General features: G+C 46.3%; 2 protein-coding genes across 7 annotated transcripts in view; one reads left to right on the forward strand and one right to left on the reverse strand.

Moving 5' to 3' along the window:
• Positions 1-25,719, reverse strand: part of LOC134353936 (uncharacterized) — a 431,517-nt gene that overhangs the window by 371,797 nt on the left and 34,001 nt on the right. The gene's annotated exons all lie outside the window — the stretch shown is intronic.
• Positions 16,387-25,719, forward strand: part of tnnt1 (troponin T type 1 (skeletal, slow)) — a 43,538-nt gene continuing 34,205 nt past the window's right edge. Inside the window, exon 1 of the mRNA XM_063062510.1 lies at positions 16,387-16,404. The gene's annotated coding sequence lies outside the window, so the exon portion shown is untranslated. The remainder of the gene's footprint in view (positions 16,405-25,719) is intronic.

The raw sequence follows: 25,719 nt of genomic DNA on the forward strand, positions 1-25,719 counted from the left end.
ATGTGAAAGTGATGTCATCACATATTCTGTGTTCTCCGTTATACATGAACCAAATGACTGGATTAGGCAAGTCGAGGCGTTAAGTCTTAGATTTTTGCTATTTCAGTGCCATTAAGTCATTATTCTTTTAGAGTCATGCTACAACAGAAACAGGCCCTTTGGCCCATCTAGTCTATGTCACAATGTTATTTTGCCTCGCCCCATCAATCTGTGCCTGGACTATATCCCTCCATACCCCTCCCATCCATGTACCTATCCAAACTTCTCTTAAATGTTTAAATCGAAACTCCCCATCCACCAGTTCCACTCATGGCACAGTAAGGGACCACTTGACCCAACAGTGGAACATTCCAGACTGTTCCAAAGCCCCACTGTTAGCTCCGTTTGTCCACACACAGAGAAAACTCAGTCAACTGGATGATCTAATTCTGCTCCTAAATCTTACGGTCTTCATTTCCCCCAAAGTCAAAGTTTACTGTAAATTTATTGTCAAAGTACATATCTGTCATCATACACTACCCTGAGACTCATTTGGATATGTAAATTTATTATCATACATCTTGTTAACCAAGAAGCAAAACTTAACTTTGAAAGTTAAGATTTTCAGGGGATTCTACTTCAGCGATCACTGGAATCTATCAGTGATTGTTGACTGTATCCACTCCCGCAGCCAAGAGTTCCTGGTCTCTGCCCGTGGCTGTCTAAAGTTTCTGTATCTCCCACTCAAAACTTTCAGTCTGTGTCCCTCAGAACGGAATGGGAGCTAATGGCACCAACTTCTCTCCTGCCTCCTTTTGAACTTCTTGTACACCACTGTCAAATCATCCCTCGCCCTCAGAATTATGGAATCGTACAACATGGAAAAGGCCCTTCAGCCCTTTGAGTCCATGCTGACTATCCAGGCCCCATTCTCTCCTCCCCAACTGCCCCCCAAATCTACCCCCTCACTAGTACACAAGGGACAACACACGGCTGCTTATTAACCCTCCTCTTTGGAGCAAAGGAGGATGAGAGAGAGGTGACTTCATAGCGATGGCAAGAGGCATAGATCGAGTGCACAGCCAGAGACTTTCTCCCAGCGATGAAATAGCCAATGCGAGCGGGCATAAATTCAAGATGATGAGAGGAAAGCACGGAAGGGGATGTTGGAGGTAGTCTTTTTTTTAAACACAAGAGAGTGGTGGGTGCATGGAACACGCTGCCAGGGTTGGTGGCAGATGGATGAATGTAAAGTGGAGGGCTAAGTGGGAGGGACAGGTTAGATTTGATCTTGGAGTAGGGTAAAGAGTCGGTACAACAGCATGGGCTGAAGGGCCCGTGCTGTGCCGTAATGTTATAAGTTCCACGTTCTATGGACCTGCACATTTTTGAGGAAATTGGGCACCTGCTCACAAGAGAACATGTAAGCTGCACCAGGGCTGAGGGCTGAAAGCAGGCAGCACACCGCCGTGCTGGGTCCCTGCTCTCTGGTCTAAGGAGAGCAGCCCTTAGAACGCAGAAATGCACAGCACCGTACAGGAGCTTATGTCAATTGTATGGTGTCTTGGTGACACAGCATGGACAACTGTGGTCTCCTTATCTGGGAAAGGACGCGCAAGCCAAAGAAGGGAACAGTGGAGACCTATCAGGCTGGTCCAGGGCTGGCAGCTTTACCCAGTTGTGTAGATCAGGACTGAGTGAGAGGAGATCACATTATCACGTGTTGACGTAAAGACCCTTCCAGCCTGACGGGCTCGTGGCCCCCACTTTATCCATGTGACCAGTTAACCTACAAATTGATACGTCCTGAGAATGTGGGGGGAAACCAGAGCACTCGGAAGAAACCCACACAGTCGCGGGGAGAATGTACAAACTCCTTATAGTCAGTGGCGGGTATTGAACCTGGGTGTCTGGTGCTGCGATAGTGTTACACGATCATGCCTCCCCACAGGGTCAAAATTCTTAAAGGGCTTGACAGGCTAGGGGCAGGGGAACGTTTCCCCGGGGTGAGGAGTCTTGAACGTAGTTTCAGAATATGGGGGAGAGTGTTTAGGAGTAGGTTGAGTGGAAATTCGTTACTCAGTGGGGCAGTGAACCCTTGGTGTTCTCCACCCGGGGGGGGGGGGGTGGGGGGCTGCAGCTTTAATAATGGTGTTCAGCCTAAAATGAGATGGATGGGCGTTGAAGTGGCTGGGGGAGGATGCGGGAAAATAGTGCTGAGGGTGAAGGCCGGCCACTTAGAACAGAATAGGCTGGTGGGGCTGAATGGCCCGTTCCTCTTACTTGCGTTTAGGAGAACCATCCACTCTCTTTCTCCTGATAAATGGCATGCCTTGTTATGATTGTTCTCTCTCCCTGCGTGAATGGAAAATGTTTCTTGTTTCTTCCTTTAATTCCACCCCCCCCCCACCCCCAGTTCTGATTGCTTGTCGCACAGATCATTGTCTCCTCACATTCCTGTTCAGTAGGAGGATGATCCTTAGAGGAGTAACAAGAGAGCAGCAACACTCACGGATTTGCTTATTTATTTGCCTCATGCCAACATTTCCAAGGCTTTCCCCTTTGTAATCGGTTGTCATCTCCACATTTAGAAAATTTATTATTCTTGAAGCCCTATTTAAAGAAACGCCCTCAATTTCCCTTACGTTCTTCCCTGCAAAAAGGTCGGCCAAATAAAGGGTATCAGGTTTCCAAAGCTGATTAGGTCCAGTGCTATCTGTCACCTCCTCACTGTCTAACAGATCCCGGAGACACTCACATCTCTCCCTCTCTCTCTCTCTCCCTCTCACTCTCTTCTCTTTCTTCACCCTTTTAAGGTAAGCTGGACGTTTTGTTTAATAGAACTAACACTGTTCCTTACAGGTTCCCTGTTCCAAATTTTCCCTCATCCCCTGCAGCTTTCATTTCTGGAATAAGTACAAGCCACCGTGAGACCCACATCTGGGGTTACAGCTTGCAGGCTGGAGCATTAAGTTAGGTTTTACCACCGAGTACATTTGGGGTCGGTTGAAGTCAGTTTTGGTTAAATATATGAGACTCTGCATTTCCTCCAGGTGCTCTGGTTTCCTCCCAGATTCCAAAAACGTACGGGCTAGGGTTAGTAACTTGTGGGCATTCTATGTTGGCATGGAGACACTCGCGGGCTGCCCTCGACACATCCTCGGACCGTGTTGGTTGTTGACGCAAACAATGCATTTCACTGTATGTTCTGACGTTTCGATTTACTTATGGCAAATGGGGCAAATCGTTATCATTGATCTTTACTCTGTTTACATCGGATTGCAATGCATCCTAAAGAACAAGTCTCTGATGGGTGTAAGGTGAGTTTACTGAGTGAGAAGTGTGCCTCTCTGTGGGGCAGTACGTTTGTTAAGGGGCTGTGCCATGTGGTAAAACATCACATCACCAGAACTGGGCAGCAGGCTCTAGCTGGGCTGAGGAAGGACGTCACTGTCAGCTCAAAGGTCGGTACGGCAGCGTAGCGGCCGGTGAAACGGCAGCAATTTGCATTCAGTTCCTGCCACTGCCTGTAAGGAGTTTGTTCTCCCCATGACCACAAGGTTTCCTCCAGGTGCTCCGGTTTCCTCCCACGTTCGAAAGACGTGTGGGTTAAGGTGAGTGGGTTGTGCCAATACTTGTGGGCTGCCCCCTTCACATCCGCGGACTGTGTCGGGCGTTGGTGCACTTCTCACCGCGTGTTTTGATGTACACATGACAAATAAAGCTGACCTTTAGATCCTTAAGCCCTCCGCGAGGCCGTGAACTGTCCCAGGCTGCCGCGAGGAAGGGTCTGTCACACACCTGCGTGGTAGCCCCCTGCCCAGAGGTACACTGGCTACAGGCTAGCCCCAGGGACGCCCAGGGAAACGGGCATCAGCGGCTGCAGGAAGCCCATCGGCATGGTCAGAGAGCGCCTGTGGTCCACCCACGGAGCATCGATCCCACAATCAGAATCAGAATCAGTTTTCAGATCACTGGCCCATGTTGTTTTGAGGCAGCAGTACATTGCAATGGATTAAAAACTATAAATTACAACAGTAAATAAACACATAACATGCTCACACGTATATTACATGTACAGTGATGTGCAAAGGTCTTGGGTATATATGGCAGGGGTGTCTAAGAATTTGCAGAGTACTGTAGTAATTTTATGTATTGCACTGTAGTGCTGCTACAAGTAAAAACACATTTCATGACATTCACTGATTGAGATACAGTGTGGAATAGGCCTTCCGGCCCTTTGGGCAACCCCCCCCCCTCCAATTTAATCACGGGACAATTTACACTGACCGATTAACCCACTAACTGGTACGTCTTTGGACTGTGGGAGGAAACCGGAGCACCCGGAGGAAACCCTCGCGGTCACGGGGAGAGTGTCAAAACTCCCCACAGGCAGTGGTGGGAATTGAATGCCAGTCACTGGTGCTGTAACGTGTTGTCCTAACTGCTACGGTACCATCCTGCCCCAGTGATGATAGATCTGAGTGGGCTGAGAGTGCGAAGGGGGCAGGGAGAAGGGTATCATGGTTGGGAAAAGGGGAGGGAAGACGGGAGGGAGTGGGAAGCACCTAATTGTTTGGAATCAAATGACCTTGCCTGGTGTCTCATGGATGGATGTGTCTACACCTGGCACTCCTTCTCTGCCACCCGTCCCACACCCCTCCTGCAGCACTCCACCCTCACCATTCTTTTCTCCCGGCAGATTTTCATACTGGCTCTCTGTTCCACATTGACAAAAACAGTACTGTGCAAAAGTCTTAGGCACCCTGGCTATATACTTGTACCAAAGACTTTTACACAGAACTGTTTTATTTACATAAATAGTGCAAAAGGAGAGCAAAAAAAATAGTGAGGTACTGTTCATTGTCCGCACAGAAATCTGATGGCCGAGGGGAAGAAGCTGGTCCTGAAACATTGGATGTGTGCCTTCAGGCTCCCTGATCATACCAGTGAGAAGAGGGCATGTCCTGGGTAATGGAGGTCAGGCAGTGGGCTCCCCTTACTGAGGGGTGATCCGCGGGGAGAGGATACGAAATAAGTTCATTGTATAATCCTTCACACAATGTGAGGGGTTCTAGTTCGTGAACCTATTGAGAAGTTACATGAGAAATTTCCATGAGAAGTGAAAACTATGACCAGAAATATACTCCTTGCAGTGACACTGAATATAACTTTACATGACTTTCATGTGTATAAGTATATATTTCTGATAAGTAGAGATTAATATGGTCATTTAAAACTGACTTGTATAAACCTCTTATGGACAGTGCTGAATCTCTGCAATTCTCTTCCCCCCGTGTGCTGGGGGGGGGCGCAGCACTGAAGAAGGTAAATGCAGGGAAAGTTGGGGATCTGACACAGAAGAGGAGATGAGGCTTCGGGCAGATCACAGCGAACAGCAGAGCAGGACGGAGGGGCTGAGTGGCCTACTGCTGCTCCTGGTTTAAGATCCATTGTGTAAGCGAGTCATCAACAGTATCGAATCTGAGAACCTTTGCCCAAGTCGTGAGGAGCTGAGTAAACCCACTTGGGTGAAGCAGCCACAGTGTCACACAGCACTGAATCAGGCCCTTCTGCCCACCGTGAGCATGCTGTCCTGTTTGGGTGAGAATCTAACTAGCAGCATACCTTCTGTGTAAACTGTGCTAGTTTTTGTGAGTGTGTGCATGTGTGTGTGCATGTGTGTGTGTGTGTGTGTGTGTGTGTGTGTGTGTGTGTGTGTGTGTGTGTGTATTTGTCTGTGATTCCAGTTGTCCCATTAAAGGGAGGATGTGAAGGCTTTGGAGAAAGTGCAGAAGAGGTTCTCCAGGATGTTGCCTGTATTGCTGAGTATTAGCCATGGGAAGGGGCCGGCAGGTGGTGTAGTGGCATCAGCACTGGACTTCTAAGCAGATGGTCCTGAGTTCGAATCCAGCCGAGTCCCAACCTGGGCAGCTGCAGTATCTCTGCAGAAGAAAGGCCTTGGCAATCTATTTCTGTATCTTGCCACGGAAACCCAATGACGACTTGACGGCACTCAACAGCTATGAGAAGAGTCATCATGTTGAAACAGGCCATTTGGCCCATCTAGTCTGTGACAACATTTTGTCCTGCCTAGTCCCATCTACCTGCACACAGATCATTGCTCTCCATACCCCTCCTGTCCAGGTACATATCCAAACTTCGCTTAAATGTTGCAATTGAACCCTCATCCACCACTTCTGCTGGCAGCTCTTTCCACTCTTACCACCCTCTCAGTGAAGAGATTTCCCCTCTGAACCTCTCTTCTAGTCTCTCCCAACCTGAGGGGAAAATGCCTGCATGAACCTACCCTATCTATACCACTCTTGTACACCTCTATAAGATCTCCCCTCATTCTCCTCTGCTCCAAAGAATAAACTCCCACCCTATTCAATTTTTCCCTGCATCTCAGGTCCTTAAATCTCAGCAACATCCTCGTAAAATTTCTCTGCACTATGACAAGCTTATAGATAACTTTCCTGTAGTTAGGTCATCAGAACTGTACACAATGCTCCAAATTTGGCCTCACCAACGTCTTATACAACTTCAACATAACATCCCAACTCCTGTACTCAGTATCTGGTTTCTGAAGGCCAACGTATCAATTACAACCCTATCTACACGTGATGCCACTTTCAAAGAATTAGGCTCTGCATTCCAGATTTCTGGCCAGATCTTCAGATTGCAAAACTAATCCACTGAGCTTCTGCACCCAAGGTGAGGTTGGAAAAACTTGGGTTCTTTTCTCTAGAGCAACAAGGCTGAGAGGAGACCTGATAGAATATAAAATTACAAGAAACCGATGGGGTAGCATCTCAATGTCAAGGTACATTTAATATCAAACTATGTGTGCTATATACAAATGAGATTTGTCTCCTTGCAGGCAGCCACAAACCAAAGGAACCCATTAAAAAAAAAGTAGACCGTCAAACATCCAAAGCGCAGAAAAAAATAACCAACTGTGCAAACAATAAAAGTAAGTAAATAGCATTCAGAACTGAAGCTCACGAAAGTGAGTTCACAGCCATGAAGCCGGTCGCAGATGATCTGGGAACCCACTAGTTGCAGGCCACAGCCTCAGTTCAGCGCAGCGATGAGTAAACATCGCGGAGGAATGGGCCGAACACTGGCCCGTCCCTCTCCTATGGCCGCAACATCCTTGACCTTTTGGCCCGGCATTTAAGTCCGCCAGACTACGGCTCGCTTCTCATTCTCGGGCCCAGGCCCTGCCATCTCAATTTGGCTAGGATCCGACCTTTCCAATGCGGCCCAGCACTTAAGTCGGCCAAAGATTGGCTCATACCCTGCTGTCGGGCCTGGTCCAGTAGTTTCGTTTGTCGCCCTGCTTCACTAGTGCCTTCTTAAACCGCAGTTTCTTTCCATCAGAGTAGAAATGTCAAGTACTAGAAGCCATGTACCTACGGTGAGAGGGGGAAAGGCTGAAAGGAGATGTGTGAGGTAATTTTTTTACACACTGACAGGAGGGTGCCTGGAAGAGGCTGCTGTGGGTGATGGTGGGAGCAGACACAATAGAAATCGGTAATTGGTTTACTGTTCTCACGTGTACTGAGACGCAATGGCATCCAGACAGATCATTCCAAACATAATTTCATCGAGGTAGTACAAAAGGAAAAGCACTTAGAATATACCGTACTGTGCAAAAAGCTTAGGCACATATATACAGCTCAGGTGTTTTGCACTTTTGCACAGTATTATAGTAATGTTATGTATTACACTGTACTGCTGCTGCAAAAAAATATTCATGGCATATGTGAGTGATGATAAACCCGATTCTGATCTGGGAGCTCCATTGCGGACTGAGAGTGGGAAGGGGACAGGGAGAGGGGAATCATGGTTGGGTAAAGGGGAAGGGAGAGGGGAGGGAGCGGGAAGCACCAGAGAGACATTCTGTACTGATCAATAAACCAATTGCTTGGAACCAAGTGACCTTGCCTGGTGCCTCGGAGCTGGGTGTGTCTGCACCTGTTTCACCCCCCACCCCTGGCACTCCTTCTCTGCCACCTGCCCCACACCCCTCCCGCGGCACATCGCCCTCGCCATTCCCAACATCCTTTGCTCCCGCCAGATTTACAAACTCGCTCTCCACTCCTCGTTGACAAATGTAGTACTGTGCAAAAAGTCTTGGGCACCCTGGCTATATACATATGTATGTCCCTAAGCTTTTTGCAAAGTACTGTAGTGTACTACAGGCAAATAAACTGCAAGGGCCTTGTCAAGATCTAAAGTTCATCTTTATCATACCATAGTTCCATTTAAGCAGGATAGAAGCTGTCCATAAGGTTGATGGTGCATGGTGTTTAGACATATACATGAACAGACAGGGATGGAGAGTACGGACCACGTGCAGGCACATGAGATTAGTTTCCCGCTGACTGCTAGGAGCCACGGTAGCCTAGCGGTGAGTGCTACGCTATTACAGTTCGGGGCCGCAGAGTTCAGAGTTCAATCCCAGTGGCCTCTGTAAGGATTTTGTACGTTCTCCCCATGGAATGCGTGGGTCTCGTCCAGGCCCGCCTTGTGGAACGCGTGGGTTTCCTCCGGATGCTCCAGTTTCCTCCCACAGTCCACAGACATACCGGTTAGTAAGTTAGTTGGTCATTGTAAATTGTCCGGTGATTCGAGTAGCATTAAACTGGGGGTAGCCGGGGGTTACTGGACAGTGCAGCTTGAAAAGCTGGAAAGGCCTATTCTGGGCAGTATCTCTAAATGAATAAAGAGTTCAATTTGGCATTGTGGCCAGTACAGACATGATGGGCCAAAGGGTCTAACCCTGTGCTGTACTGTGTGCCGACAGCAGGAGGGAATGGGGGCAAATGTCCCTTTGGAAGGTGGAAGGGGAAAGGATTGGCACTGTACTGGGTATGGCAAAAACGTCAGAGAATGCTTGGGGTAGAAGGTGAGGACGAGCAGCCCCATCCGCGTTCCAGGAGAGAGGGGTATGGAGTGGGGCGAGTAGACTAGGGGGGAAGTGCTGGGAGCAGGGCATTCACAAAACAAGCTGCACAATGCGGGGCCCAGAGTTGCAGCTGGGAGGGCTGCTGCCTTTCGGTTCCAGAGACCCCAGTTCGATCCCGACCTCCTGCACTGTCTGTGTGGAGTTTTCACATTCTCCCTGCATCCCAAAGACGTGCAGGTTGCTGGGTAAGTTGGCTGTCTAGTGTGTCGATGAGTGGCTGATCCTCGAGGGAGACATGATGATAATAATGTCTTATGGTCTTATAATGGGTCACAGGGCGAATGGGATTGATCTGTGAGCTAGGAATAGACTCAATGGGCTGAGTGGTCTTCTCCTATTTCACATAGAGATGTAAAAACGAGAAACGACAGTCACTGACATGGAATGTGGCTTTGTCGGTATGAATGTGAAAGCGATCAAGTGACAGGATAAAGTAATATAGTCCAGACAGAAAAGTTTAAGAACAGTGAGGTAATGTTGCAGCTCTCTAAAACCCTGGTTAGATCACACTTGGAATATTGTGCTCAGTTCTGATCGCCTCATTATAGGAAGGATGTGGAAGCTTTAGAGAAAGTGCAGAGGAGCTCTACCAGGATACTGCCCAGATTCGAAAACATGTCTGATGAGGATAGGTAGAATGAGCTGGGGATTTTCTCTTCAGAGTGAAGGAGAATGAGAGGTGACCTGATAGAGGTGTACAAGATGTTAAGAGTGGAGACCCTGACGCTTCTTCCCAGGGTGGCAATGGAGAATAAAAGGGGCATAATTTAAAAGTGATTAGAGGGAAGTATGGGGCGGGGGGGGGGTTGGGGTGGATGTCAGAGTTTTTCACACAGAGTGGTGGGTATGTGGAATGCACTGGCAGGGGTGGTGGTAGAGACAGATACATTCGGGGCATTTAACAAACTCTTAGATAGGCACATGGATGATAGAAAATGGAGGGTTTATGTCGGAGGGAAGGTTAGATTGATCTTAGTTGAAGGGTCGGCACCACATTGTGGGCCGAAGAGCCTACAATGTGCTACAATGTTCTATGTTCTAAAGCAAGCTGAGGTGAGAGAACTTGTTCCAGAGTTCAATATTTTATAACCAACAGCAAAGTGACTAAAACAATTAAACTTGTGCCTTTCCCGCTAGAGACATGAGCATCTGTACCATTCCTGCCGTGCGTCTTTCATTACCTCAGTCGGGATTCCCCTCCGGCATGGTTGACATAGACACCCACACCTCCCACTCCGTCCCCAGAGCAAAGGGGGATGTCCCTCACCCCTCACGGACAAAAGCCTCTGATCCTGAGGGACCATAGAAATCTCACTTCAGACCCCCTGTTACATTGTGCACCGACAATATGGGCTTTGTAGAATTTGTCAATACGCACCAGACTAGTGTCACTCAGCTACACGAAAAGGACAAGGCTGCTGACCGACTTTTAAACTCCAGCAGCGCTCCCTGTTCAATTGGAAAACATTTCGAGCGCATTCTTCTGGGATTAAGCTGTTCATTCTAAACCACGCTGATTTCTCAGAATAGCCCTGAGCTGTGAGCGAGGGTTACAAGAGAGAAGCTTTTGTATTCCCTGTTGTATTGCACACCAAATGTCGAATGGAGCAAAAGGATTATGTCAACCATTCCTGGCCAAGGGAGCATTGTGTTCCCAGTGGATGAGCAATCTGAGAGGAGTTTTTCAAATGCCCAGCTGTCAATGGAGTACTGACAAAAGTTTCTTGGTACTTCTTTCATGGGGTTGCTCCAAAATTGTTGGGGGTCACAGACAGCTCGCCGGGACTGGGCGACTTGAAAATAAACCAAATGCTTTCTGAAACGCAATCTGACTTTTATATTAAATCCTCGCTCATTGTATAGTAATGTAACCTTTCAAATGAGGTCAACCTTTCACAAAGACACTGACATTCTATCCAACGCGATGTGGGTAACGTCACCCATCAGTTTCCTGATCAGTCTGTGAACCCTCAACAGTACCTCATTATTTTGTTCTCTGTTTGCCCTTTTTAAAAAATATTTTAAAATTGTAACTTTTATGTACTGCCACTAAACAACAAATTTCACAACGTATATCTGAGATAATGAACCTGTGATTCTGGGGACTCCGGGTGACACATTGTAGCCTGCTCCCACACAAAATGCCGCAGGGACTCAGCAGGTTGGGCAGAATCTATGGAGAAGAGTAAGCAGTCGACATTTTAGGACCTGATGAAGGGTCTCGGCCTGAAATGGTGACCGTTTATTCCTCTCTCTAGATGCTGCCTGGCTGACTGAGTTCCTGCCGAAAAGTCATCCATACTTTTTCCCACAGATGCTGCTTGGCCTGCTGGGTTCCTCCAGCGTTTTGTGTGTGTTGCTCGGACTTCCAGCACCTGCAGAGCTTTTCTTGTTTGTGACTGAGTTCCTCCAGCATTTTGCATGTGTGACTCAGGATTCCAGCATCTGAGAATCTCTTGTGGTTACAGTGGCCCGCTCCAATGCTTTGTCATTTGCCTCACTTCTCCTCCCTCCCCTCCCAGAACCGCTGCAAACAGAGGTCCCTGTTCATGACCAATGGACCAGCCTTTACAGGCCCCACCACCCTCACAAGCACCAGAGACAGACTGTGCAAGGAGTCACGGGAATCAGTTGGCATATGTTTAATGCCACAGTCCATTGTCAGTTGCTGAATGAGACACTCCATCTGCTTTCATGCTCAGTAAATCCCTGTGTGCAAATCTTCCTTCGAAATTCATGAACACATTGGCTAGTTGCTCGTGGGTACCTAACCAGAGGCCTGCTATGTACCTGCACCTGGTAGAGGACAAATCATACCCTGGTTTATGCTCATCGACCATTACTGGGTGTTGTCATAGAGTATGAAAACAGCCCTTTGGCCCATCAAGTCCATGCTGACCAACAGTCACTGATCTCATTTTATTCTCCCCCACATTCCCATCGTCTCCTCCCAGATTCTGCCCTTCACCTGCAAAGGAGTGACCCTTTACAATGGCCAATTAACCTACCCCACTGCACAGCTTGGAACGTGGAAGGAACTCACACAGTCACAGGGAAACCATGCAGACTCCACACAGCCAGCTCCGGAGGCTGGGATCGAAACAACACTATTATCAAAGTACATATATGTCACCGTATACAGCCCTGAGATTCACTTTCTTGTGGGGTTGAGCTATAGTTCAAGAGCCTGATGGTTGAGGGGTGGCAATTGTTCCTGAACCTGGTGGTGTGAGTCCTGAGGCTTCTGTACCTTCTTCCTGGTAGCGGCAGTGAGGAAAGAGCATGACTTGATTGGTGGGTTCCCCAATGATGGATGCTGTTTCCCTGCGACAACGCTTCATGTAGATTTGCTCAATGGTGCGGAGGGCTTTACCTGTGATGGTCTGGACACATCCACTCCTTTTTGTAGGATTTTCCGTTCAAGGGCATTGGTGCTTCCATACCAGGCTTTGATGCAACCAGTCAGTATACTCTCCAGCACACTTGTACAGAAGTTTGTCAAAGTTTTAAATGTTTAGATCAAACCTGGGTCTCTGGAACTGTGAGGAATTGGTTTTAACCACTGCCCACTGTGCCTCCCCAATCTACATGTTACCCAATGAATCTTATTCCCTGCATTTATTTGTTCTGAACTAGGACATCTCTAATGCCTGAACTTCAAGCGGACTGTACAAGTCCTGACAATTGTTAAACAATATCAGTCTTCAGTAGGCAATGCACTAATGTTCGGTTTCTTTGACTGCAGGTAGACTCTAAGCTTCACCATGTCTGACACTGAAGACGTTGCTGATTATGAGTACGTTTCTTGGATTTTTTTTTCATCTCCTCTATCCACGTTTTCATATTCTGCAATAGAAGGAAGCCACTCCATCCATCGGGTCTAGGCCAGGCATTCCATTGGTTTCATTCCCAATTAAATCCCCATAAATAGTTCATTCCAACATGCTTATCTACTCTACCCAAACCTCCTACCACCCAGCTACCCTTGGGTAATTTACAGAGGGACACTGGAGGAAACAAGAACTCCCAGGAAACCCCACATGGTCTCAGGAGCATCGTTGAGGCTCCACAGAGACAGCGCCGGAGGTCAGAATTGAACCCAAGTCACTGGAGAGGTTATTGTAGCACTAACTGCTGCTCCACAGGGGCACCAGTTGTCGTTCCTCTTTAATCTGAAATGAGACACAGAGATGACTGACCTGAGAAACAAGCAGTCATTAACGTAGTCTGTTAACCCCTTCAGAGTTACACAACTAAAGAGCACACATCCATTTGAGTTTGATGGATTCTGAGAGGTTCTATCCCCTGACCTCTTGCTTTAGATCGTTCAGTGTCTTCTTCAGGGTTACTGTCTACCTTGCCAGGCCTGCCTCTGGACCTGTACCTGATGGAATTCAGAGGACGAGAGGGGATCCCACTGAAATCTCCCGAACAGGCCTGGATAGAGTGGATGCGGAGAGGTTGTTCCCATCAGTGGGAGAGTCTCGGATTTGAGGACATGGCCTCAGAATAAAGAGACTTCCCTTTGGATGGGGAGGAATTTCTTTAGCCAGAAGGTGGTAAATCAGTGGAACTCATTGCCATAGGCAGCTGTGGGGGCCAAGCCACTGGGTGCATTTAAGGCAGAGATTGACAGGTTGGTGATTGATAAAGGGGTTAAAAATTACAGAGAGAAGATGGGATTGAAGAAAAATAAATCAACTATGATTGAGTGGTGCAGTAGAGAATCGATGGGTTGAATGGTCTTCATCTGTTCTTTTATCTTATGGTCTTTTGATCAGACCCTGCAGTAATCTTTGGACTCACAACTTAACATCCTTTCAGTCATCTCCAACATAGAGAATAGGCAATGATAATAAAAAATAAATATAGCTGCACATAGAGAAGTTGTTGTCCCCAGTGTATAGGCTGATGAGAGCGAATGGGAATTTGGGGAGGATAATGACACGACTAGTGTACGTTACAATTGGCTTATTATTGTCACATGTACCAAGATTTGTTTTGTACGCCATCCAGACTGATCATTCAAACATAGCTACATGAGGCATTACCAAGGGGAAAGCAACAAAAATATTCTTAAAGTCATAGAATTTAGACTTAAAAGAGAAGAATGATTATAATAGATGTAATAGATCTGGTGAGAACATCGCAGAGAGTCTCCACAGACCAGGGCCATCCAGGGAAGTGGAGTTTGAAGGTCAATGTAGACGCAGTGAGACTGTTTTTTACTATGTGGTTATGACTCTGAATAGAACACTCGGTAAAAAATGTTAATAAAATACGAATTATTTTAATGCCCCCATGATTTTCTCCAGAGCCACCTAAGGCACGATCTGTATCTGAATTGTAACCTGGATTTTCTCAGGCCTAGTCCTCTGGGCTGCCAGTCCTACTGCCAGAGCATTTAAGAATGAAAAATCCACATAGAAACCTGAGTATGTACGGTACTTCAACACCCAGGGGCACTTACAATGACAGCAGAAAACCGCGAGAGGTTCCTCCCTTGCTGTCCAAGCCGCTCTTCCATCCCCACTCCATACTCACCGTTCCCCAACTGTAGGCAGCATCATGGGTGTGAGAACATAGATCACAGAACATTACAGCACAGCACAGGCCATGCGGCCCAGGATGTTGTGCCAACTTTTTAACCTACCCTGCGGTCAATCTAACCCTTCAATCCCTCCATTCTTCTATCATCTAAGAGTTTCCTAAATGCCCCGAAAGCATCCTGCTCTACCACCACCTCTGGAAGTGCATTTCACACACTTACCACTCTCTAAGTAAAATATTTACCTCTAACATACTCCCTATACTTTCCTCCAATCATTTTAAAATTATGCCCATTTGTACCAGCCATTTCTGCCCTGGGAAAAAGTCTCTGGCTCTCCACTCTACCTGGACTTCTTATCGTCTGTTGAGACATCTCCCAGAGCCACAGTCCCAACCTTGCTACTGGAGGATGTGCTTGAGTTCCATTCAATCAGCCTCTCCTGAAGCTGAGGGGCATCGAGGGACAGTATTATACACTGAAGCACGCTGTAAGGCCAGGATTGGTGTATATGTGCTCCACACAAGTCTCCTCGTACTCTCTACGTCTATTTCTTTCTCTTATGCAACTGTACTGGTTGCCATAACTCGCTGTTTGGGTGAAGTCAAGGTCTACAGCACAGAAACTGGCCCTTCAGCCCACTCAGCTGCCTCAGGCACCACTTACACAAACCCAGACCAGCCCCAGTCCCAAGCAAATTTAACAAATCATTCCTTCGTTTTATTTAGAGGGCTCACCTTGTACAACACACACGAAGTGCGGGAGGATCTCCGCAGGTCAGGCAGCATCTATGGATGGGGAACAAAGAACTAACGTTTTGGGCCAAGACCCTTCCTTTATTCCCCTCCTGAACTCCTCCGGCATTTTGTATGTGTTACTGTGTGGGACATTTCTGTGCACAGTTTGCCTCCTGTGTTACTCCATTCTAACTAAGTCTGGCAAAATTCAATTGCACAAAATTAAAGGTGTGGAACAAAACGAGGCACTTGATCGATGAGTATCCCATAAGAAACTTCACTTTATCCCTCGTCAAACTATAAAAAGTAATTATCCTTAAATGGATAGGCATGATTTTCAAGGTCTCTCTCTGGTGATATCATCACATTTGTAGGAAAAACACACACTAAATGCTGGAGAATCTCAGCAGGTCAGGCAGCATCTATGGGTGGGGAATAGCCATTTGATATTTCAGGTCGAGACCCTTCATCAGGACTGGGAAGAAAGGAGGAAGAAGCCAGAATAAGAAGGTGGGGAGAGGAGGATGATAATTTTTGACCAGCCTATAAACAAAACCTGACATTACCACACACATTCTGTCTGTACATTAACTGTCAGACGGTTATTTAATAAATCCTCCCTGTTAACTCATCAAAACTTGCACCATTTTTAAAATCATGCTCATTAACCAATTTCTCTTTCCTTCTATCCTCTCTCTGCCAGGGAACAGCAGGAAGGTAAGTGTCGATTCACCCTTTCATTTTTTCCATGATAAATGTGAAGTTTGTGTTTTCTTGTTGGGCTGCAATGCCCACGGTGAACGGGAGCAAGATCTGCGGATGAGAGAGATCAGACAGTTCATACAGCAGGTCAGGCAGCTTCTGTGACGAGGCAAACATTTCACGCTGCTCTCCCTTCATCAGAACTGCCAATTTATTTCAAGATCGGCCCAACTCGGCCGCAGCTCCATCCAAGTCAGGGTGATTTGCTCGGTCCTGTCGCACTTTGTTCTCTGTCCTTGGGTACTTGTGTGTGCTCCACAGCATCTCTGTCTCTGCTTTGCAAAATGCCTCCACGCACAGCTAGATTGGTCATGGAAGATATTGTCAGGATCTTGCCTCTTGCTGCGATGTGGTTAATACAAAGTTCCTGTTTGTTGTCACAGAAGATGAGCCCGAAGAAGGTACGCTGCTAAGTGGCTGCATTCTCCTCTGTGTGTCTGCATCCCAGCTCAGGTGATAGACAGTCATGTACCCCCATCAAACCCTAACCCTGCTGCCAAACCCACTCAACAGGTCTTTTACTGAACTATGCTGCAACTTGTTTACGCTTGGTTCTGTCTGCTAATGTACTAAACATCAGATTAATTACTTAAGCAACACACACAAAATGCTGAAGGAACTCAGCAGGCCAGGCAGCATTGATGGAAAAAAGTACAGTCGACGTTTTGGGCCAAGACTCGTTGGCAGACTCTGTGTGTGTGTGTGTGTGTGTGTGTGATTCTCTCTACAGATTCTCTCTTGCTTGTGATTAGATGAACTATTTATACAGTTCCAGTGTCAGAACATTGATTAATAGGGTCAGTGATGCCCAAATATCAGGGAAGATAACACAGTCTATTCGACGTACGTGTGATTATCAACAAGAGGCAAACACAATGTTAACACATCACAATGGGCCACAGTCTCGGAGCTCCGCCTGGGCTTTAGTTTACTTATTTATTTTTTACTTTTTATTTAGAGACGCAGCCCTCCAGCCCAACAAGCCTGTGCCACCTAAAAAAGCCTGCTTGCATTTACCCTATCTACACCCTTCATAATTTTGTATACCTCTGTCAAATCTCCACTCATTCTCCTACACTCGAGGGAATATAGTCCTAACCTATGTAGCCTTTCCTTTCATACTTCTATGTCATTGGATGTCTTCCTATGGGGCTGCCTACAAGGTTGTGGGTATGTTTGCATTGTACTTGTCTGATGCATGGCTGTGATATTTGCTATTTGGTGTTTGTATCTGTGCATCACGTACATCAGTGTAATTCGGATAAACAATGTGCCCGTCACTACGGTGCTCAGTACCAATTCTGAAATCGTTGAAGTACAAGTTAGCCGAGATGGGCACGGCAGAAGGTCAAGGGTTGCAGTTCATCTCTGAAGGCCTGAGCATAGTTGAGCACTGCAGAGCAGTACAGAGGGAAATCTTCACTGTTAATGGTGATGCCCTGCCAATGACACTACGATTCAAGGCCCTATCTGCCATCTTAAGTGAAAACAAAACCTGCATGCTCTGTTCTCCAGTAATCCGAAGTGTGTGCTGAATATTTATCTAACAACCTCACTAATTCTGCTCCTCTGCCTTATGGTCCTAAATCTGATTATCAGTTGTCCTTTTGGGATCTTGCTGTGTGCACTTGTTGCCACGTTTCCAGCAAGTGCACCATTGACTGTACTAAGTTCCTTGTTGAGTGCAAAGAACTTCGGGCTGTGCTGAGGGGATGTGAAAGATGCTAAAGAAAGGCAGGCCTTTCCTTCCATTGAGAAACGGTCTTCACGCCCTTCATCATAACGCTCAATATGCAGTCTCCACGCCGTTCCTGCACCCAGATGCAATGATGATTGATGTTCCATCTCCCTCTAATTCTCTCTCTTTCACTGTGTACGCTTGCCTCGCTTTGCGAAGGGGGACAGCAGTATGGCCAAGAAGATGAGTCATCTCTTCCATCAGTCTCTGCCTCTGCATCAGACTGAGCCGCTCAAAGCTAACAGCAAAAAGCCAAGCTGCTATAACTAACTGAGGCTGTGTGTGCATCCATGTTAGTATCTACAACTCCTACAGAAAGTTCTGCATGTTGATATCCTTTAGTGTGGGTAGGTGCGCATGAATGCATCCACATCTTACATATATGCAAACTTGCTTGTTGATATGTGCACATGAGTGTCTTGTTTATATTTATATACACTCAGAGGCCACTTTATTAGGTACACCCGTTGACCTGCTCAGTAATGCAAATATCCAATCAGCCAATTACATGGCAGCAACTCAATGTATTAAAGCATGCAGACATGGTCAAGAAGTTCAGTTGTTGTTCAGGCCAAACATCAGAATGAGGGAAAAATGTGATCTAAGTGACTTTGACTGTGGAATTATTGTTGGGGTGTTTTGGGTATCTCAGAAACTGCTGACCTCCTGGGATTTTCAGGCACAACAGTCTCTGGAGTTTTCGGAGAATAGTGCGAAAAACAAAAAACATCCAGTGAGTGGCAGTTCTGTGGGTGAAAATATCTTGTTAACGAGAGAGGTCGGAGGAGAATGGCCAGACTGGCTCAGGCTGACAGGAGGGGACAATAACTCAAATATCCACGCATTACAACAGTGGTGTGCAGAACAGCATCTCTGAAAGCACAACACTTTGAACCTTGAAGTAGATGGGTTACAGCAGCGGAAGACCATGAACATACACTCAGTGGCCACTTTATTAGATACAGGAGGACCTAATAAAGTGGCCACAGTGTATATAACAGACATGCATAAATTATAAGTGTGTTAGCATACAGCTGCAAAATCATTCAAGATTCAAGTTTATATATCGAAACATAAAGTGGAAAGTGTCATTTGCACTAACAACCAACACACCCAAGGGCATATGGAGCAGCCCGTAAGTGTCACCACACATCCGGTGCTCTCTTGTTCCAAGACATCCATTCAAATTCCACCAGAGTAGCTGAAAGTTTAAAATTCCTTTGGGTAAGTATGTCTAGACTAAAAATTAGGGAATGATAGGACTGTCCTAACTGTGAGTCCCCCAAAGTGTTTCAGGGACGCTGCAGTTCCCTTCTCCGCCTGGTCTACATGTGAATTCAGATTCCAGTTTGCTAGTTCCATGGACAAATAAAACAGATGCACAAATTTTACATAGATTTCCAAAAATATACAGTTCTACATACTCGTGTACACGTCATGGTTGCCATAGTAATTCAGGAGCACATACAAGTTATCTTCAGTTCTTATAGTGTGAGCACTATGCTGCTGATCTGACTGGTTCAGAGCATGCTCACCAGTCCCCAACTTTCCTACATCCTCTCCCCTTAACCAAAGTCAAGCTGCCCGAAGCTGAAGGCAGGAATCGGCAATTTTTCCAGTTGCATAATCTCAGGTGACTGGGGAGTGCCTCATGGCTGGTCAGTGCAGTTTGCAGTCAATTCCTTTGCTCAAGGAAAAGAGCATGAACTGCAATCTGTTTAACGTACAGGGCTCGCAAATAACTCAAGGCAGCACTTGAGCACAAGAGAAAATCTGCAGATGCTGGAAATCCAAGCAACACACACAAAATGCTGGAGGTACTGAGCAGGCCAGGCAGCAGCTATGGAAAAGAGTACAGTCAATGTTTTCGGCTGCGACCCTTCTCATCAGGACGTAAAAAGAGATGAGAAGCCAGAGTAAGGAGGTGGGGGAGGGGAGGAAGAAGTACAAGGTAGCAGGTGATAGGTGAAACCGGGAGGAGGGAGTGGTGAAGTAAAGAGCTGGGCAGCCAATTGGTGAAAGAGATAAAGGGCTGGAGAAGGGGGAATCTGATAGGAGAGACCATAAGACATTGGAAGAAAGGGAAGGGGAAGGGAGGGAGGTGATGGGCAGGTAAGGAGATAGGGTGAGAGAGGGAATTGGGAATGGGGAATGGTGAAGGAGGAAGGGGGACAGTTCCTAGAAGTTAGAGAAATCGAAGTTCATACCATCAGGTTGAAGGCTACACACACAGAATATAAGGTATTGTCCTCCACCTTGAGTGTGGCCTCATCGCAGCAGTAGGGGAGGTCACGGGAAGTTGAATTGAAACTAGAACTGAGCAATCCCACTTTTTATGGTGGACTGAGCGCAGGTGCTCAGCGAGGCAGTCTCCCAATCTATGTCAGGTCTCACTGATATACAGGAGGTGACACTAGGAGCACAAGACACAGTATATGATGCCAGAAGACTCACAGGTAAAGTGTCATCTCACCTGGAAGAACTGTTTGGAGCCTGAATGATAGTGAGGGAGGAGGTTTAGGGGCAGGTGTAGCACTTGTTCCACCTGCAAGGATAAGTGACAGGAGGGAGATCAGTGGGGAGGGACGAATGGACAAGGGAATCACATAAGGAACGACCCCTGTCGAAAGCAGAAAGTGAGGGGAGGGAAGGATGTGCTTGGTGCTGAGATCCCGTTGGGGATGGCAGAAGTTGTGGGCCAGTAGGTGAGGACAAGAGGACTCCTATCCCTGGTAGGGTGGTGGGAGGATGGGGTGAGGGTAGACATGTACAAAATGGATCTGCATTTTTAACTTGTTCAACCAGGCCTAGTAGCTAAGCCACACGTGAAGACCAGGAGCTGGACTTGGTTGTCAGAGGGCATTTGAGGTGCACACCATTGAGAGCATTTAATAGGCAGTGAGAGCTTATCCCCACTACCACCCCCAGCTATAACAACCTAAAGGAAACCTTGCAGCATGAAATCACCTGAGATTTTGATGATTTACAGGCTGCAATAACTAATAGTTATTTCAGTAACGTGTACAGTTAGTTATGCACCATTGAATAAAGCTCGACTGCAGTCATTTGTCTATCTTACTGTGGAGCTCCACAATGGAAGGAGTGTACTGCGTGGTCCTGAGGGAACGAAGGTTGGATAGTGATAAGCCCAGACAGAGTATGGGATGCCAGTGGTACAAGGCAGCCCAAGCACTAACTCCTGGCCTATGCTTCCAGTCAACGCTAAGGGAATGCCATCCAGTCAGAGGTGCTATCCAGCTGATTAAGTGTTAAAACAAGGCTCCCATGCACATTAAAGATTTCTTGGTATTATTCTTAGCAGAGGGCACAGCCTCAGAATGGAAGGGCAACCCTTTAGAACAGAGATGAGGAGGACTTTCTTTAGCCAGAGTGTGGTGAACCTGTGGAATTCATTGCCACAGACCAAGTCATTGGGTATATTGAAAGCAGAGGTTGATAGGTTCTTGACTAGTCAGGGTGTCGATGGTTACGAGATGAAGGCAGGAGAATGTGGTTGAGAGGGATAATATATCAGCCATGATGGGATGGCAGAGCAGGTTTGATGGGCTGAATGGCCTAATTCTGCTCCTAAATCTTGTGGTCATAAAAGCAGATGATACCTTGTCAATATTTAGCTAACAAGTGGCACTGGTTGAATACAGCAGCACATTCCTCTCCAAAGTCACAGTGAGCTGGTAAGTAAAACTGGTTTGTTCATTGAAAACAGAGGGTAGATGTTTCTCTGACTGGAGGTCTGGTGCCCCATGCGGTTCTACAGGGGTTTGACAATGGGCCCTCTGTTGTTCATAATACTGTAATAATGAAAATTCAGGTCATCTAATTAGTTAGTTCGCTGGCTACGTAGAAATTGGTGGAGTTGTGAATAATGAAGAAACTGGTCAGAGGATGGAGTGGGATATAGAAACATTGGAAATTTGGACGGAGAAGTGGAGTTTAATCTGGATAGGTGTAAAGTGTTCCATTTTGAAAGGTTAAAGGTCAAAGAAATTATTGAGTGAATGGTAGGATCTTCACACTGGTGTACAGAGGGACCTCGGGGTGCAGATCTGAGTGGCAGAACAGAGAGTGAGATTCATTACTTTCTAGAAATCGCTCAGTGGTGTGGTTATTTACTTTAGATGTAAAATGCCTTTCAGTCATTGCCCCTCTCCTCCTGGCCTAGTACCTACTCTGGATAATCTAGGCTGATTTCGGAAAGTTTGAAGTAGTATCTACTGAGAAAAGTTTGTTCATATTTTCAGTTCTTCCTTCCACTGACCTCCACTGCTACTCAATGCAGATCATCCTGATGCACCTAACATATCAACTCAATGAGCCACAGACTCCCGATTCCAGTCAATCCTGACCTCTATTCCTACTTTCTCCCCGTGACGATGCAACTTGTGTCTGTGCGCTCCAGTTTCCTCTTACATCCCAATGATGTGTGGCTTGGCAGATTCACTGTCCACTGCAAACGGCCCCTTGAGGGCCAAATCGAGGTTGTGTATCTGGGATAGACTGGGGTTGGTGGAAGTGGCTGGTGTGGACTTGGGGCAGTTTACAACATGCATGATTCTGATACACTAGGGAAAGTGCAATGGCCAATGGCACCAACTCTTTACGTCAATGAAATGCCTACTTGTTGAGGTCCAATTAAACTATAGGAATTGGGCAGGCCTCTGTTTCGGTTCATTGTGGGGCTATGAAGAAAGAACAGGTGGAGTGACAGGATTGCTCTACATTCAAAGTCCAAGTTCAAAGCTCTAAGTAAATTTATCAAAGTATGCATACTGTGGGTCCCCATATGAGATTCATTTCCTTGCAGGCATTTACAGGAAAATTAACAAATACAATAGAGTTTATGGAAGACCATAAATAACAAACACAGGCAAACAACCAATGTGGAAAAAAAGACAAATAATTTTTAAAAGGTAAATAAATAATCAGGATCAGGTTTAGTATCACTGGCGTATGTTATGAAATTTGTTATTTTGTGGCAGCAGTACATTGCAATACATAATAATAACTGTAAATTACAGTAAGAACTTTATATATATATATATATATATATATATATATATATATATATAATGATCAAATTGAATATGTAGTGCAAAAAGAAAATAGAAGTACTGAGAACATGAGTTGTAGAATCCTTGAAAGTGAGTCTGTAGGTTGTGGAATAATTCAGTGTTGAGGTGAATGAAGTTATCCACATTGGTTCAGGAGCCTAATGGGTTAAATTAGTCACCCAATTCTTTCCTTACATGAAGCAATAGGGAGGGCCAAACCATAGAGCACCCCCCCACCACCACCACCAGCTTAAAACTGGTGCTAATCATGGAATTTTACACATTTTAATTCCACATCCCATTCTCATTCTGACATGTCTATCCACGGCCTCCCCTACTGTAAAGATGAAGCCACACTCAGGTTGGAGGAACAATACCTTATATTCCGTCTGGGTAGCCTCCAACCTGATGGCATGAACATCGACTTCTCTAACTTCCGCTAATGCCCCACCTCCCCCTCGTACCCCATCTGTTACTTATTTTTATACACACATTCTTTCTCTCACTCTCCTTTATCTCCCTCTGTCCCTCTGAATATACCTCTTGCCCATCCTCTGGGTCCACCCCCCCGCCCCCATCTTTCTTCCCGGACCTCCTGTCCCATGATCCTCTCGTATCCCCTCTGCCAATCACCTGTCCAGCTCTTGGCTCCTTCCCTCCCCCTCCTGTCTTCTCCTATCATTTTGGATCTCCCCCTCCCCCTCCCACTTTCAAATCTCTTACTAGCTCTTCCTTCAGTTAGTCCTGACAAAGGGTCTCGGCCCAAAACGTCGACTGCACCTCTTCCTAGAGATGCTGCCTGGCCTGCTGCGTTCACCAGCAACATTTATGTGTGTTGCTAATCATGGAATACTTGTATCCCAGGGGAAGTGTTCCCACACCACAGTTGGACCAGACAAGACACTGAAGAGAACTTGCAAACTGTGGTGAGATGGTTGATGAAGCCAGCAGCAATTTCCCTGTAATGAAATCACCCTCCAGTTACATTCAGAAGATGAGATTCAAATCAATTTTAATTCAACCCTCTGTGCTTTGAATTTCAGAACCAAATGATTCTATTGAGTATGTAGTCTTTAAGTTTTATGCTATGTGTTAGTTTCTGATTGCACTGATTATTTTCATGTAGGAAATGTCCGATCATTAGTCACCTCCTGAAGTGTTTTACTGATGTGCATTTATAGCAGCTTCTTTCAGGAATCTCCCCTGAGGTTTGATTCCATGGGAATCGACAGCTCATTAGAACCTTTCAAGGGCTCATCATTATCTATTGGTACCGCCAACGAGTGTTGATATTGGCACGTAGAGAGGGCATATTTAAATCCGAAGCACAAACTTGTTCACACAAAGTAAAGAGCTCATCTAATGGTTGGCTGAATTCATTGGGCAAACATCAGGAGCAGGCGGCTGAGGAGATGATTGTCCCACAATGACCAGGCTATCATGTCCGGTCTTCATTATTGACCTGCCGCTGTCTGCACTGTGGCCGCTTGGCTACATTCTGACAGACTGGCCGGGCTCACCATCCAGGTCAAGGGCAAGTTCAAACAGCTTCTACTGACTGCTTATTCCACCGTTATATAATCACATGCCTCCAGGTCATGGGAAAGCAAGCTGCATGTGTACATCTGCATGTGCGTGTGTGTATATGTGCATGTGCTGGAATATATTGTATATGCATGTGCATGGGTGTGTGTATGCCTGTGTGTGAGTGTGGATGTATCAGTGCATGTGAGTGTGAGTGTGTGTGTGTGTGTCTGTACGTGATAACACACACCACATTTGACAGGTGGAATCTGAGACAGACTTACTCCAGTACATAAACATTCCACATCATATGGATCAGAGAGATCCTGGGGTTGTTGTCCATAGGATACTCAAAGCTGCAGCACAGGTTGACAGTGTTGTTAAGAAACAAATGGTGTGTTGGCATTCATCAACCGTGGGAATGAGTTCAAGATCTGTGAGGTAATGCTACAGCTATACAAGACCTTCGTCAAGCCCCACTTGGAGTACTGTGTTCAATTCTGGTCACTTCACTACGGGAAGAATGTGGAAACCATAGAGAGGGTGCAGAGGAGATTTACAAGGATGTTGTCTGGATTGGAGAGCATGCCTTATGAGAATAGGTTGAGTGAATTTGGCCTTTTCTCCTTGGAGCGACGGAGGATGAGAGGTGACCTGATAGAGGTGTATAAGATGATGAGGTTCATTGATAGCCAGAGTGGATAGCCAGAGGCTTTTCCCCCAGGGCTGAAATGATAACACAAGGGGGTTTTAAGATGTTTGGAACTGGGTACCAAGGGGATGGCAGATGTTGGTTTTTCATACACAGAGCGGTTGGGAGCGTGGAACGTACTGCCAGCGATGGTGGTAGAGGTGGATACAATAGGATCTTTTAAGAGACTCTTAGATATGTGCATGGAGCTTAGAAAAATAGAGGGCTATGCGGTAGGGAAATCCTAGGCAGTTTCTAGAATAGGTCACATAGTCGGCACAACATTGTGGGGCAAAGGGCCTGTAATGTGTTGGAGATTTCTATGTTCTATTTTCACATTGCCAAAACAGAAAAAACCTGGACAGTCTAGTGGCTAGGTATCCCTGTGGGACAGCAAACATATTTCGGGTGATTGTGACACACTCTCCCTGGCCCAGTAAGCACAGCTGGTTCTCCACAGAAGGAACTTACCTTTAGATACAAAGTATACCCACTGTCTAAGCAATACTGGCATTCACTGTGGCAATTTTTATTCCAGCAGGAAATGTCAGTGTATTTTTAAAGCTGATGATCATTTATTAATTGCTTCTGACACAAGTATATACCATTAATCCATGACCAGGGAGTCTCTGAGTCCACACTGTCAGGACTAATAGTCTTGTAGCTGAGCTCATGTTCTTTTTGTAGTCTG

This window comes from Mobula hypostoma, chromosome 11, assembly GCF_963921235.1.
Source record: "Mobula hypostoma chromosome 11, sMobHyp1.1, whole genome shotgun sequence".
Taxonomy (NCBI): Eukaryota; Metazoa; Chordata; class Chondrichthyes; order Myliobatiformes; family Myliobatidae; genus Mobula; species Mobula hypostoma.